General features: G+C 43.0%; 1 protein-coding gene across 7 annotated transcripts in view; it reads left to right on the forward strand.

Annotated features, from left to right (window-relative positions):
* LOC124621853 (endophilin-A) overlaps positions 1–17,598 on the forward strand; it is a 723,134-nt gene that overhangs the window by 199,551 nt on the left and 505,985 nt on the right. For all 7 annotated transcript variants that reach the window (XM_047147301.1, XM_047147304.1, XM_047147306.1 and 4 more), the window contains one exon: positions 8,739–8,796. The gene's annotated coding sequence lies outside the window, so the exon portion shown is untranslated. The remainder of the gene's footprint in view (positions 1–8,738; positions 8,797–17,598) is intronic.

Genomic DNA, 17,598 nt, shown 5'->3' on the forward strand with positions numbered 1-17,598 from the left:
ATCACACAACACCCAGTCATCACGAGGCAGAGAAAATCCCTGACCCCGCCGGGAATAACTAAATTACAGTTCTGTAGCATGTGCAGGGAGCGTACTGAAACCACAGCAGGTACTGCTTTGCGACCTGTCGCTTGATAGTGCTCAAAGATCGTAAAAGGAATGTTCGTGCGCACGCGCGGATGGGTCTCTCTCTCTCTCTCTCTCTCTCTCTCTCTCTCTCTCTCACACACACACACACACACACACACACACACACACACACATACACACACACACACACCCACACACACACACACACACACACACACACACACACACACACACACACACACTCACCGTGCGTGCGTGTGCGTGTGTGTGCGCGCGCGCGCTCGCAATGCAATGGCTAACACGAAGATACAAAATGGACAGAAATAGTCTGAATAGGTTGTAAGTATGGTAGGTTGTGCTGAGAAATAATTGTTAAGAAAAAAAGTTTGATACATTCTGCCGTTTCCGATTTAATTAGCACTGAAGGTTGCCAGTCAGGCCGTTGCACGCGCAAATTCGAGCGGCCCTCTAAATACAATTAGTGTCAGTTGTTCTATTAGCGTAGATGATGGCGCACGAGACGCTCAGCCTTTGGCCCTCGGGATCGATCCTTACTACTGTCCCATGTCCAATTTTTGTATCGCTCTGTTGTTCGGTTTTAGGAAACCAAAAGAAGAACACGTTTGGTGACGCTTTAATTTGTTGCGTGCGCAACTGCCAGGTTGGTTAACTTCAGTGGTAATTAACTCTACGAAAACAGCACAGCGTATCGAATGTCGTCTAGAGAAGTATTTCTCTGCACGACCTACCCTCCAACATCCTTACAAGCTTTTTAGATTCTTTCTAACGACCGTGCATATATAATTTTGAGGTGAACTCTTGTATAGGTGAAATTTTGCACATCATTATGGCTATCGTCAGTAGGATGTCACCGTCATCATCATCATCATCGTCGTATTTTCTGCTCTACGAGCAGGTTGTAGTTGCCTCAACTTTTTACGGTCGATCGTTTCTTTCTTCGGGCTATTTTAATTGCGTACATTGAGTAGATCGTTCAGGGCTTTAACCCTTCTGACCTTGCTTTCTCTTTCCATACTCATATCCTTATAAAACAGTTTTTGTAACCCCTTCCCGCCTCGTAAGTGCGTGTTCAATCCATTCCTTTTTCTACTTTCAGCTACGTCCAGAAATTACCGCTCCTCAGCACGTGGACATCGCCTCTCTATTTACTTAAATTTTCCCATTCTTCACCATTCCTCATTTCATTAGACTCCAAACTGCTCCTGTCTTTTGTCTTCAGTTTTAGAGTGTCGGCGCCACACAGTAGGAATCTGCAGACAAAACATTTCATCAACATTTTTCTTGATCCCATTCCCACGAAGCTACAGAATATCCTTCTCTTTGCCGGCCGGTGTGGCCGTGCGGTTCTAAGCGCGTCAGTTTGGAACTGCGTGACCGCTACGGTCGCAGGTTCGAATCCTGCCTCGGGCATGGATGTGTGTGATGTCCTTAGGTTAGTTAGGTTTAAGTAGTTCTAAGTTCTAGGGGACTGATGACCTCAGTAGTTAAGTCCCATAGTGCTCAGAGCCATTTGAACCAATTTTATCCTTCTCTTTATCAGCGAATACCAAATTTGCGGATGTGATTATTAAAATGTTTTGTTTTACATCCAGTGTAATGAAAAACCTTGCATCTATTCAAATTTCATCACATTCAGCACTTCTGTCTTCGTACTGTCATTATTTTCGTTTCCTTTACTTTGTTCATTCCATATTCGTTTTCTATAGGTTTGATGTCCTTGGACCTCTTTTATATCGCTGAATAGAAAAACTAAGCCATCTGCGAATCCCAAAATCGCATTGCTCTTTTAACGATTTTAAAGCGTACTCTATTAGTAAGCAGTACTCAGCCATGTCTTCTAAATACATGCTGTGGTGTGTAGGTGGCTTACAACCATCTCGTTTTACACTTTTTCCTAATTCTATCCAGTTGATATTCTCTCCCTTGTCCAGGCTAAGCCTTTTGTTCAAGATTTAGTGAGTCCATAAGCAAACTTTCCATTTCACTGCAACCTTCAGTATACTAGCAATCTTCTTTGAGTTCACACAGTCAGTATATTTCTTCTTGTTTATAAAAAGCATATGCAAAAGCTCTTCTCAATGAATCGCTCTTGCAGAAGATGCAAGTGTCCTATTCCATATCCCGTCCCTTCATTTCTTCTAAGTTAAAGTTACTTCTCAGCCAGGTTGCCTTACTGTTCCTTTCCAGATTTCACAAGCTTGTAATCGTTGCATTTGTCTTCCGTAGTTCGCTCGTTTGGCACCCTTAAGCCGTCGCCACACGGACCGTGTACTCGAAAGTCAGCGTTGAGCGTGCCGAGTTCAACGTGCTGCTGAACGCTCAGAAGCGATGCGGTTTGTGGATCACAAGCGGTATGCGTGTCTCAACGTGGTATACACGGTCGCAGCGCGCTCCAGCGAATGTATCTGGATCGCAGATCACACAGTTTGTTTACGAAATGTACGGGCGTAAAATGCCTAAGCCAACTATGTTAAAACGCACATATTCATCCTTGTCCACGTGCTAGGCATGGTGTTCTGTCTGTAGTATACATAAATAAATACTTCAATATCTATGAACGTGTTACAATGCAAAAAGGGAAGCTCCATTTTAAAAGGACATCTCCTTACAAAAATTGGAAATAGTGCAATATAAATTTAAAATAGTCTTCCACATAAAATAAAAATTATTTCACCATTCTCACCGTTTAGCAAAACCTTAAGATCATTCTTATTCGATCGCTGTTTCTATTAAGTAGGCAGAATACTTAGAACATGTGAAATACAAAACTGAATAAGAAAGTGCAAAATACTAGGGTAATCCCAAAAGTAAGGTCTCCAATTTTTTTTATACGTACAGAACTCTTGTTTGTGTGGCAGTTGGTCACGCTGTTATGAAGAGTGCTTCACGTGCTGTGTGTAAACATGCGTGCACCGCACAGAGGCGCTCAGCCTTGGCTTGGCAGCCGTTGAGAATTGAGCTCCCGTTGGATGTTATTTTGAAGCTACCGCAAAGTGCTAATTGCGCGCAGTTATTCGGTTTTCGAACGCAAAGGGCACTGCACCGATTGAAATCCATCGCCAATTGACGGAAATGCCCTCCGCCACACACCGTCAGGTGGCTTGCGGAGTATGTATGTAGATGTAGAAATGTACGGTGAGTCGTGCATGGATGTCAAAAGTGTTTGTAAGTGGTGTAGAGAGTTTGCAGCTGGTCGGACCGAAATTCACAACGAGCAAAGGAGCGGGAGACCGTCAATTTCTGAGGTTGAAGGTTGAGCAAAGCATCCGTGAAGATTGGCGGATCACCCTGGATGATCTCTGCACGTTGGTTCCTGAGGTTTCCCGAAGCATTGCTCACAGAATTTTAATGGAAACATTGAACTACCGGAAGGTGTGCGCAAGATGGGTGCCACGCATGCTGACTGAGGACCACATGCGGCAACGAGTTGATGCTTCCCACCCATTTCTTCACCGCTCTGCAGCCGAATAGGACAACTTTCTGGACTCAGTTGTCACGGGTGACGAAACCTGGGCATACCGCTTTACACCTGAGGCCAAGCAACAATCACGCCAGTGGCGGCATCCTTCTTCGCCAAAGCCGCGAAGCTGGTATGACATGGGCATACAAAAACTGCCACAGCGTCTACAAAAATGCATCGACATAAATGGTGATTATGTAGAAAATAGCTAAATGTTCAAGCTGTAAACTGATGTAAACCATTGTAGAAAGGAACAGGTCTATGTACTTATAAAAAAAATAGGAGACCTTACTTTTGGGATTACCCTCGTATCTTACTGCAAATAGTACAGTCTCTGTTGTAGAAAAAGCCTATGGAACACGCAAAGACCTGAGAGAGGACACGCACTTATGTTTACATAACATCTAATATGATATTCTACACTTGGGTAAATTAATAAGACAGTCGCAGAACATATTAGAAAACACGAACATGAGGGGGGCGGCAAATTGGAATCCTGAATCCTGCAACACATCGCGCATCACTTAATAACTTCTCTCTGTTCATTACGCTGCACTGAATTTCGGACCAAGTGACCTTGTCTTGTATGTTACTGTCTTCTGAAGGTAGATTTGTTAGTAACTGACCGTATAAATCGTATCAAGAAAAAAATTGTTTTTAATAGACATTCGGTGTGTCTGTCGTAACGTCATGCTTACGTAACACGCTAGTTACATTTTGAATATTATTTAATCACCATTGTGACGTTTCTTGTCATTTTATCACATCAAGTCAACCATTAGACGAGGGAGGTTTTTGAGAGATAAATTTGCGGTTGCTTTGAAACGGCATATATTCATGGGTCGTAAGTTACAGTATAAAACCCACCACATACGGACTTAAAGTGAAAGCCAGTATGGCTTCTCCAGACTCCTTACTAAAAAGAGATGGCTTGCATATGATGTAGGTGGTATCCTTCCAGTTCACTGATGTACGTTCAAACGCACGTTCAGGATATCGGTCATGCTTGACATTGCTCTACACGTTCGGAAACTCTCTTCGACGTGCATTTTACGCGCTATGACGTCCAAAACTCTGCACTCTCAACATTGACGTTCCAATGCACGGTTAACAGAGCTAACCCGCCGAGGTGGCGCAGTTTCGAGATCCAAAACTTAACATTCCACAAGTCGACGGTTCAAATTCTCGTCCGGCGAGCCATGTTTGAGTTTTCCATTATTTCCTTAAATTACTGAGGGCAGTTGGTAGGATGGTTCCTTTCAGAAGGACGTGGCAATTTGCTTCCTCTATCTGAATTTGAGCCTCGTCCAGTGAACACCTCGTCGACAGGACGTTAAAACCAGTCTTTCATTCTTTGCTTTCATACAGAGCTGGGCTCTGAAATACAGTTTTACACAAATTTTTCCTTGTCTTGTGGTTTATGTTTTCGGATGTTAGCTGTTGTTTTCTTTCACAGAAAGCCCTTTTGCTTTGTTCAGTCCTTGTTACTACTCATTTATGCATCTTCCTTTTTTTTTACTGCACTACTTCTGAAATAGCAAAATTCGTGTGCCTCTTATAGAGTGTCTTCGCCAAGTGTAATCTTTAGCCTCTTGCTGTAGTAGCGTAACTCTCAGTGCCAAGTAGTACTGTGGGACTCGATACACAAAACTAATATGTGTATTCCCTACATTTTTTTCAGTTTTAATTATTCCTCAAAGAATTTTTTCCGCAGATAAAATTTGTATATGGTGGTTGGTAAAAATAATAATGTTGATAAAAATAAAATGTCTGCAGCACTCCATTGTTCACGCAAAATAAATTGCAAATTTATCGTAACAGTAACATTAATACGAAAGACAAATTTATGTTTTAAGTAATGGTAAATGATTGAAAACATTGAGCAAGTGTTAAAGCCCGATACTGACGAATTAATTTGTAATATTCGACAAAATAATACGTGTTGTAATTCAAAATTTAGTAATAGTAATATTTTTTTGTCACAAAAGCATTCTTAAGGGAAAAAATATTTTATGGTATAGCAAATCATGTGAAATCATTGTAAAATAGCAAAAGGTATTGTTTGTAATGTAAATAACAAAGTGTCACATTATGCTGATTGTAGGTAGACGGCGAAGGGCGCTGGATGGTTGTTGTTGTAAACGATATGTTGAAGTCGGAGACTTTTGTATTGATTGGCACTGTATCCATGACTGTGACAACAGTTTTAACTTCGCCTGCGCCTGCAATAAGTAAAAGTCGTAAGAAAAGCGTGCCCGATTATTACGAAATACGAACACAGGACCTGTTAATCCTACATCTAAGTTAAGTACAAACTATGATTACAAGAAGTATTAATCTAACGATATCCACTCCATCACTGGCTTGTGGCGATTAGTTTTGACTTATCTGGCCAAGTAAACCACCCACTGAAATGATTTTTATATCTCATTTTCATGCCAGTAGCATAAGAGTGGCGCTAGCAGCGCCACTATGAGGATGCAAATCACGCCTGCTTTAAATACGAGCTGTAAAGGTCGTGAGTATTAGTTAACTTTGATACTGGATTTTGGTGAGTTGATATTAGCCAAACATGCCTTTAAAGGTGACAAAGATACGAAAATCTGGATGTTTCTTCTGCAGTATTGCAGAAAGACTTCGCAGAAATGTAGTCACTGTACGTAATAGCTGGCAGAGCTGGTTACGAGAATCTACGGTCGCAAGAGGACTGGGCTACGAACGGCCACGTGGCATCGCCGAAAGGGCAGACCATCGTGTTCGGCGTATGCCTCTTGCGCATCATACTCCATAGCAGTAGCAGTTTGAGCAGCAATTGGCACCACTGTGACGCAATGAACTGTTATAAATCGGCTATTTCAGGGACAGTTCCGAGCAAGACTTCCTGTGGTGTGCATTCCAATGACCCCAAACCACCGTCATTTACGACTTCAGTAGCCTCAACCGAGAGCTCATTGGAGGGCAGGGCGCAGCTCTGTTGTGTTTTCTGATGAATGCTGGATCTGCCTCGATGCCAGTGATGGCTGTGTGTTGGTTAGGAGGAGGCCAGTTGAGGGTTTGCCACCAACCTTTCTGCGTGTTGGATGCATTGGACCTACACCGTGATGCGATTTTGTATGACAGCAGAAGCAGTCTCGTGGTTATCGCACACATGCAGTCTGCAAATTACACGTCAGACTCGTGATTCGACCTGCTGTGTTGCCTTCCATGAACAGCATTCCAGGAGGTGTTTTCCAACAGGATAACGCTCTCCACCATACCGCTGTTGTAACCCAACATGCTTTACAGAGTGTAGACATGTTTCCTTGGCCTGCTCGAGCATCAGATCTGTCTCCAATTGAGCACATATGGGACATCAGCGGACGACAACTCGAGCGTCACCCACAAAAAGCATTAGCCGTCCTTGTATTGACCGACCAACTGCTACAGACATGGAGCTCCATCCCACAAACTGTCATCCGGCGCCTGTACAACACAATGTAAGCACGTTTGCATGCAACATTCTGCAGATTACATCGGTCATTAATGTTCCAGCATTTCACATTTACAGTAGCTTATCTGGCGCGTAAATTAACCTATGATTTTGCAATGTTAATCATGAAATATGTTACCTAGATGAACATATTCCCGAAATTTCATTAATCTACATTAATTATTTTTAGGTTTTGGGATATTTTTCCATAGGTGAAGTGGAAGACACAAGACTGCAGATACCATTACCTTAGTTCTCTTCTTGCTTATGTGCGTGCTATGGAAATCAACTTGCGCATGTTCCATATCATTAAGTATCGTCTTTAACTGTTCATTTTCGGCAGCTACTGTTATACCATGCTGATTTTCTATGAAAGCCGAATACTTTCCGTATCGAAGTAAAGTAAACTCAGCGTTCTGGCCCTAGATGGGCCAACCGGGCGCAACCGACCGCCGTGTCATCCTATGCTGATGGCGCCATTGGAGGCGGAAGGGACAGCACACCGCTCTCCCTGTCGTTGTCGTGTTTCTTGACCTTGTAATGACCTTACAACACAGAGTATACCCCGCACCAGTCCTCCCACCAAGGACAAGTTCCTGGCAGTACCGGGAATCGAACCCGGGTCCAACGCATAGCAGTCAGCCACGCTTAACGCTCAACCGCGGATGCGGACTTCGTATCGAGAAAGTATGCTTGAAATTACGTGGTCTCTCTGAGCCAGTTATTGCGCGCACCGTCGAACTGTCGTCTGCAGTCATCAAAAATGGCTCAAATGGCTCTGAGCACTATGCGACTTAACTTCTGAGGTCATCAATCGCCTAGAACTTAGAACTAATTAAACCTAACTAACCTAAGGACATCACACACATCCACGCCCGAGGCAGGATTCGAACCTGCGACTGTAGCTGTCGCTAGGTTCCAGACTGTAGCGCCTAGAGCCGCACGGCCACTCCGGCCGGCGTCTGCAGTCATACGCAAGTCTGATTCGTATCCGAGGATATTACATTTTTGTAAACGAGTTCAATCAGTTTCGTGTCCCGGGACTCTGACGGATTGCTGGTGCCAGTTTGAATTACTTTCTTTTGCGGAAGTTGGTTCACTCATCTCTGAAGCTTCGCATTGTATCTTACGGTGGTGTATCAGAATGTCAATCACATGGAATTTAACCTCGCTTCTTTCCACGAGTAATATGGGATGACATAATCTTCTTTGTTCGTTTCCGTTTACACATTTTGACGAGATATACTTGCTGATTCGCGGTTTGAGTGTAACGCGGACAAACCCCGAAATTTTTTTTTTTTAATGTGGACGTAATGGTCGATTATGACGTCTGCAGACGTGCGCTGCTGTTTCAGGCTAACGTGTACATCAATCGAATGTAATGTAGATTAATAAAAATCATATTGCAGTGTTGACACTTATTCAGCATTTGACACAAAGTAATTATTATTTCGAATATCTGTATGTAGGTATAGCGACGAATTTCTGCCTCTGAGCAACGTGTTTTTGTAAAATAATTATAAGTGCGGATATTCGCATCCTTGATAATAGCTGTCACCTGTAATACTGAAAATATTGCCCAATCACTTTTCTGTACTTACTGTTGTTATATCACTTTGGTCTATTAGTTCTTATTTTAACTATACAGAATTCATTTGCAGTTCATCTGACGAAACGACGCTTTTTCTTTTTATGTAGGTATCAGCGACTGCATCGACTTTGGTACCTGACAAACGACAAACCACTTAACTGTTCTGTAAGTAGCCTTTACTATAACTAATAACTATCTAATGTACCAATTGTATACATGTATGTTGCACCCTGAAGGCCCAATAATCTCGTAACGCGATAAACAGTTATTATGGTATCTGGCGTGCATACAACAATGTGAAATCACCTGTCAGGCAAAGAACACAAAAAATGGTTAAATTTTTAGAGTGTTAGCCTTACTCTCACGTTTTGGAATTTGTACTTATCCATACAACTACCAACAATGATATATTATGTTGTGCGTAAAAATTAACCTCTTACTCATTGCTTAGTTGTTGTAGCCTGAGTAATAGTTAACATTACATTAAAGTCTTCGAAGTAGTTCTTAATGTAGACATATTAATGATAAAACTATGAGTTTTTATGCCTAAACAATTGGTGAACGACAGCTAAAGTACTTCGACGCAAATATCTCACCGTAACAAATCAAGGAAAGATGAAATGGAAATCTCGCGAATCTCTCGCACAGCTCAAGATCCCAAGCGACTGGAAAAAACCACAGGCGACTGCTGTATATAAGAAGGTCATGCGATGGCGGTCATGTGGTTAACGTTCAAGACCTGTAATCGTGGATCGATTGATTGCGTCCCGCTCATGTCTTTATTTTAATTTTTTTTCAATAATAATCATAGTATTTCATACATTGAAAGGTAATGTGATGGAAAGACACGCCTGTTTGCGGGAATTTTTATGGAATAATGTTGTTCCGTTGTTTGCTAATTTTAATTACGACAACAAATGCTGCATTTCTAATTATTAAAATGTATGTGACAAAACACGCGAAGTTTTACGGAAAATGTATGCCTGTCGTAATTTCCGAAATTCCTTATACCTTCAATCCAGTAAGGTACCGAGAACTGCTGTCCACCTGGGCGCTTCGGTCTGCAGACATAGATTTCTAGGACGAGGGATGGGCTTGGAAAGTCCAAGTCTGACATCGGTAAGTAAAGGTGGAAATAACTTTATTCGATTGTACAATGAGTTACAATATGCCAGAATATGGGGGTAATGTACGATTCATCACCGGATGTAGTTTCGACATTCCAAGTTGCAGGATGATATTTTCTGTGGAGAAACGGAAAACATAAATTAAAGCGGCATCTACTATATAGAATGAACTCAGTTTTCCTGCAAGCACAAGGAATCTTCAGTTTCCATGAAAAACAAGGCTTGTTGGCATTTTCAAAAACTTCTCTTTTTCCGACAATTTGGGTGCGAACCATGCGTAACGCAACATTTTCATAAGTATCAGTTGACGATGTACAATTAAAGGTATTTTTATAGGAGGTGTCAATCAAATATAACGAGTTCTGAAGGTACGCATAGAAATAAAAATCGCATAATATTCATTGTAATAACAAAGAATAGTAAACAGCCAAAAATATTGGAAACTCAGTAAAAGTTCATGAAAATACACACGTTTCTTTTCATCGTGTTACCTTTCAAATGTAATATATATTGGAAATAATATGACTAGTGTTGAGAAAATATAAATAAAAAAAAAAAAAACAGCGGGACACGTTCGAGGGATCCATCAAGTACGATGCGTGAACGGTAACCACATGAGGGCCGCCAGCTCGTGCGCAGGGACCCATCTCTCCTGCACATTATTGGCGCGTAAAAGTTCTCTTGCGATTCTCTCGAAATCGCCTGAGTAGTACGCCTTACAACTTGAACATTTTGTTGTCCTAATGGATTTTGAAAGTGTACAATGTTTGAAGTAAATCCGTGTCGTCTCCTTGTCAGAAGATTTTATACAGCGACTGAAGAATTTGTCTCTCGAACCAACGTGTTTCTATGTGCTATCTTTTTTCAAACGAGTACATCTGGTGGATTCACTACAGCTCATAGGAACTAAACTGGAAGAGGACTTGTTACTCTTTTCAGACATGTCCTTACCTCGACTTACGTTTTATTTAACGAACTAAATTTTGAGGAAACTTACGGTTTACTAGGGGTACCTCTTTGTCTCCCACAATAGCTAACATTTTTAGGGAAGACTTCAAGGACAAAACACTTAAATTGGCAGTGTTGAAACCCAAATGATACTGGAGGCATGTGGATGACACCTTTTTGGTACAGCCACTTGGCTCAGCAACGCTTGCTTCATTTCTGGAACACCTTAACTCCCTCCATCGGAGGATTTCGTCACCACAGAAGTGGAGAAAAATGATGACCTTCCGTTTTTAGATGTCTTGTCCGTAGAATAGAAGTTAATTTATTGGGTCACAGTGTGTTCCGTAAACCAACTCTCACTGACCTATATGTACCAGATACGAGCTGCTGTCACCATCCCAACGTAATGTTGCAAGTATTACGGACTATCTTTCATAGGACTAGAGTTACCACATATCCAGAGAGTTTATCAGCAGAACTTAGCCATCTTCGCTCTGTTGTGTTTGTCCAGAACGAGTGCTGTGATTGGCTGATTCGAAATACACTTCAACCAGCACTCGCTAGACGTCATTAACAGCCAGAAGAAACGGAGAACTCGACGAGGATGGTTTTTCTACGTTATGTTGGTGGTGTGTCATTTAATATCGACAAATTATTCAAGACACATCAAATGAAGTATTAAATTGATGATCCCTTGATGTCTCACAATGTATCCTGTCAACTGATCCCTTCTTCTAGCCACATTGTGCCACAAATTTCTTTTCTCGCCAATTCTATTCAGTACATCCTCATTAGTTACGTGATCTACCCACCTAATCTTCAGCATTCTTCTGTAGCAGCACATTTCAAAAGCTTCTATTCTCTTCTTATCTAATCTGTGTATAGTCCATGTTTCGCTTCCATACATGCCTATACTCCATAGGAATACTTTCAGAAAAGACTGTCTGACAGTTAAATCTATATTCGATGTTAACAAATTTTTCTTCTTCAGAAACACTTTCGTTGCCATTACCAATGTACATTTTGTATCCTCTCTACTTCGGGCATTATAAGTTATTTTTTTGTCCAAATAACAAAATTCATCTACTACTATAAGTGTCTCGTTTCCTAATTCCCTCACCACCACCTGATTTAACTCGACTACATTCCATTATCCTTGTTTTGCTTTTGTTGGTGTTCATTTTATACCCCACTTTCAAGACACTTTCCATTCCATTCACTGCTCTTCCAAGTCCATTGCTGCCTCTGACAGAATTACAATGTCATCGCCAAACTTCAGTGTTTTTATTTCCTCTCCCTGGATGTTAATTCCAACTCCAAATGTTTCTTTGGTGTCCTTTACTGCTTGCTCAATATACTGGGTGATCTAAAAGTCAGTATAAATTTGAAAACTGAATAAATCACGGAATAATGTAGATAGAGAGGTACAAATTGACACACATGCTTGGAATCACATGGGGTTTTATTAGAACCAAAAAATACAAACGTTGAAAAAATGTCAGACAGATGGCGCTTCATCTGATCAGAATAGCAATAATTAGCATAACAAAGTAAGACAAAGCAAAGATGATGTTCTTTACAGGAAATGCTCAATATGTTCACCATCATTCCTCAACAATAGCTGTAGTCGAGGAATAATGTTGTGAACAGCACTGTAAAGCATGTCCGGAGTTATGGTGAGGCATTGGCGTCGGATGTTGTCTTTCAGCATCCCTAGAGATGTGGTCGATCACGATACACTTGCGACTTCAGGTAACCCCAAAGCCAATAATCGCACGGACTGAGGTCTGGAGACCTGGGAGGCCAAGCAAGACGAAAGTGGCGGCTGAGCACACTATCATCACTAAACGACGTGCGCAAGAGATCTTTCACGCGTCTAGCAATATGGGGTGGAGCGCCATCCTGCATAAACATCGTACGTTCCAGCAGGTGTTTATCGGCCAGGCTGGGGATGATGCGATTCTGTAACATATCGGCGTACCTCTCACCTGTCACAGTAGCAGTTACAAAACTAGAATCACGCATTTCCTCGAAGAAAAAAGGCCAGATATCGTAGATGTGGTAAATCCAACCCATACCGTGACTTTCTCGTCGTGCAGTGGAGTTTCCACGACAGTTCTAGGATTTCCGGTACCCCAAATTCTGCAGTTGTGGGCGTTGACAGACCCACGGAGCGTGAAATGAGCTTCGTCGGTCCACAAGACGTTACTCAACCAATCGTCATGTTCCGCCATCTTTCGAAACGCCCACACCGCAAATGCCCTCCGCTTCACTAAATCGTGATACCGATGGATTTTGTACAGATAGCATCGGAGGGTACGCCTCAGTGCCAACCAAACAGTAGTGTATGGAATGCCGGTGCGACGTGCGACTGCGCGAGCGCTGACTTTTCCGTGCATAGAAGAACCCGCTATCTCCATTTCTTCCCGAACTGTTGCAGCAGCATTACGCCATGTGTTCGGTCGGCCACTGCGGGGTCTATCGTCTAAACAACCCGTGGCTTCGAACTTCGAAATCATTCTCGCCACAGCTCTATTTGTCAACGAATCTTTACCCGTTCGAATCCGCTTCCTATGGCGATAGGATCGTAACGCTGAACTAGCACATTCCCTATTCTGGTAATACAGCTTCACTAAAAGCGCCTTTTCAGGTAACGTCAACATGGCGCATCTGATTCTCTCTCTCTCATTACAGCTCCTTTTATACACGATTGTCATGCGCAGTCACTGACGTTTTGCTGTCTTGCGCCATCTGTCGGACATTTTGTGAACTTTGTTGTTTTTTTTGTGTTCTAATAAAACCTCATGTCATTCCTAACATGTGTGTCAATTTTTACCTCTCTATCTACATTATTCCGTGGTTTATTAAGTTTTCAAATTTATACTGACTTTTTGATCACCCGGTACACGCTGAACAACATCGGAGATAGGCGACAACCGTGTCTGATTCCCTACTCAACCACTACTCCCCTTTCATAGGGTGTAACGTCTCATAAAACGCTACCATTAAACCCATCGGTAAGCGGGTAGGACACAGCCAGATTTCGGATCAAGTACCGTGGTAGCAAAAGTGTGTAAAAATCTATAAATCGAAAAAGAGTAGTTGAATTTGTTGGACGCCGCCAGGCGAATAGTACCCACGCGGTAGTGGCCGGAGACCAGGACGACAGTAACGCTAGACTGTCGGTCGCGTCGTGAGCACGGAGCGCCGTGCCCACACGTCGTCGTCCTCTGCAGTCTACCCCACGCTGCGCGACGCGACAGCCTCAGGTGACCTTGGCCGCGTGCCACGGCCGCCTTCCAGCTAGCAGTTTGCACTCCACTCCATGCCACGCCGGGGCAAGGTACAGCGCTGACGCGCGACCACAGACGTCACTGCCGCCTCAGGAGCCGGTCGCGGTCCGCCGTCAAAAGCTGACCCCTGCAAGACGTGTGCCAGCATAAGCGCTAATAATTGTGACTGTGGCAGTCGGGAGACCGCTCAAAACTCGTGCGCTTCAATTCGCCACAGTAGCAACTCAGCTATCTCTGCGCGGGTAAGGAAAATGCTATCCCCATCTGCAAGTCCTTCTTGCGCGTCCGCAAGTCTTTTATGCGCATCCGCGGGTATTAAAATATTCTGAGTCACTTTAATCCGTTCGGTACGCTACGTCTGTGATGGTAGGCTTGCTCCTGGCCGGACTTTTCGTCTGCTGAGGACGAACCTTGTTCAAAAATGGTTCCAATGGCTCTGAGCACTATGGTACTTAACATCTCAGGTCATCAGTCCCCTAGAACTTGGAACTACTTAAACCTAACTAACCTAAGGACATCACACACATCCATGCCTGAGGCAGGATTCGAACCTGCGACCGTACCGGTCGCGTTGTTCCAGACTGAAGCGCCTAGAACCGCCTAGAACCGCTCGGCCACCAGCGGCTGGCGACGAACCTTGTAATTGGTATTCCATATATTGAGAACTTGGGACTCATCATGATAACATTTTAATACATAGGGTGGCCGAAATAAAACCGGCCCAGAAATTATTTTATGGACCGTGTAGGCGGTAATGGTGATACTGATAAAATGATAAACGGAAAGGAAGTGAGATTGATTGAATCGCCACATGGTGCTGATGATTGTATGGCATTGATGGCCGGGAGCCCCCACTTGGGGATGTCGGCCACCGACTTGCAAATCTTTTCAGTTGACGCTACACTAGGCGACTTGCGTGTCGATGATGATGAAATGGTGATGAGAACAACACGACACCCAGTTCCCGAGCGGAGAAAATCTCAGATCCAACCGGAAATCGAACCCGGGCCCGCTGAATGGCAGTCAGACGCGCGGATCACTCAGCTAAGGGGGCGGACATATTGACCATAAACACATGAAATTCGAGGTAGCCTGTTACGTTCTATTCGCAGTTTAATCCACAAATAAGTAAAGCAACAACCGAGCACGCAAACGCCTTTCTACAGGTCAAGACAATATAATACAAATAGCTGAATACCTGAAATAAAATTTGAATAAGTCTTCCAGCCCCTTTCTTGAGAGTTAGTTAGTTAGGTAGTTACATTTTCCGTAGATAATTCAAACGAGTCGTATCGAAATGATGTGGAACGAGTCAGGCCACAGGATAGAGAGCAAACTGATAACCTTAATGGAAATTGCTAAAGACTAGAGTTCTACGTTGACTCAAGCCCAGGTAGGGCAGCATAAACTGTTCGTTCTGCCTATCGATTGAGATGCTAGCGGAAGCATGACAAAAAAAAAATAATCACAACCCAAATAATTGCGAACCTATTACTGAGCAAAGGCAGTGCTAACACGAGCTACTGCTACCAACTACAGAAAGCATGCGCACCGTCGTGAAAGTGGTGGCGACACCCGCGCTAGTGCTTTCGCGAAGTGGGTCCGACCAAGAACTGCGACCCACTGGTCAGGTTCGTGAATGTGGACGCCGTACACTAGTAGGCGTCTTCCAGCAGGAGGAGAAACCTCTGGCCAACCTTACAACAGCCGTGGCGTTTACGATCTGTTCCGGCCAGCGACACTCTGGCGCCAATTCCGCGAAGGCGATTAAGTCTGGTATCTTTGCGCCTCGGACAGCCGCGGCTTGAAGTTCAACGTAACGCCTTGGAAGGCTTTCAGAATGTCGCCTTCTTGCAAATCATTAGGAATAATTAATCCGTGGTCCGAAAAATTTATCCCCGCCATGAGCCCCAGCAGTTTCTGACTGCCGCGGAAATTGGTTTAATATCATTTATTTGTCAAATAATTTCATTGACTTTCGAAGTAATAATCTCGGCAACCCGTGAGCCCTATCATTAGATTCGTATGTTTTATGAACACACTGAATTTACTATCGCAAGTGTACATTAAATTTCATTTAACTACTCTCTCTTCGTCAGGAGGCTGGTCAGGGCTGCAGTCGTTGCTGCTTCTTCGCGCTTTATTATAGGTCAAGGAGAAGTCTCTGCTATACAACTTTAAAATAGGCAACCCAGCGTAAACCATCCGCCCCGGATGCAGATGATTTTTAGTCGGGTTGCCTACCTTTAGGTGCATGAAATATTTTCCGGGCCAGTTTTATTTTGCTCACGCTGTGTATATTTTCACTTTCAGGTATAACATAAAGTATTGCCCCTGTTAAACGGGCAGTTCTTTCGATGTTCACTGTAGAGTGCATCGTTACACAGGTAGCAACAGAAAATGTTCTGGTTTACATAAAAAAAACTGACGTAACCTAGTACACACAAACATCAACATGTTGATATCTCTTAACGTGTTCCCAAAGGATGTCATTTGAACACAATTGAAGAGCCTGAAATTTTGCACTAATTTAAAAAATACCGAAATTAGTTATTGAATGAACAAAGAGAGGTCCATAACAGTATTGTTCGAAGTTTTTTTTATTTTTACTGTAGTTTTTTAAAATCTGTTACGATGTCTGTTCTCACTGTACCTTACTTTCTCCTTTCTTGGGGTACCTTCTTCTGCCGATAGCATTTGTCGAATAGTTTCCTTTATGAGCTCTTTCTTACTAGCTGTTTAGTACACAGGGTTGCAGATCTTGTCTACTAACATCTATGTTGCTTTTAGTGAATCTTTAGCTTATCTACACCGATAGTTAACTAACGGGTGGCTATAATTACAGTACAGCTACTTACGGATGTTCTGTACCGGCTATAATTATAGTACGGGCAGCGAAACTTGGAAGACATGCCAATTCGTTAATGCGGAAGCGACGTAGGCTTAAAAAGAAGTTCCATTTTTGGCCACCTGGCGCTATACGCTGTTCATATGACGATGTGATATCCGCGCTGTCGTTTGAGAAGCCACATCGTGAGTCAACAGTATGGCTATCGAGAAGAGAGACGTTCACTGTTAGTGAAACTGTTTTATGTGAACGGGTTTAAAGAACACATAATGAAAATTAAAAACACGGTCCACTTGATGTGGCACCTGTAAAAGGAAGGCGTCCCATTCGGGTGGACATATTGACGAGGTTGCTGTTGCTGTAACTAAACGTGCAGCACGTGTCCCCGTGCAGTGTAACGAGAATTGTCCATCCCATGGCCAACGAAAGTTTTGCTGTCTGTTTTGCAGTGGTACCCGTACAAGATCTAGATGATGCAGCAGCTGAAATCTCATGATCCTCAGCAATGTTCTGAATTTTGTCTTCGGTTTCTGGCGCGGGTCAAAGTTGTTGACGAGTGTCGAGGGAATATTCTGGGGAGTGACTATGCTCATTTTACACTAGTTGGTGCACTGAATACACAGAAATGCCGTATTTGGGGTACTGTTAAACCGCGTGTTGTGCACGAAGAGGCATTACACTCGACATATGTGATAGTGTAGTCTGGATTCACAAGCACCTTTATTCTCCGTCCTTTCTTCTTTGAAGGGAA

The sequence above is a fragment of the Schistocerca americana genome, chromosome 7 (assembly GCF_021461395.2).
Source record: "Schistocerca americana isolate TAMUIC-IGC-003095 chromosome 7, iqSchAmer2.1, whole genome shotgun sequence".
Taxonomy (NCBI): domain Eukaryota; kingdom Metazoa; phylum Arthropoda; class Insecta; order Orthoptera; family Acrididae; genus Schistocerca; species Schistocerca americana.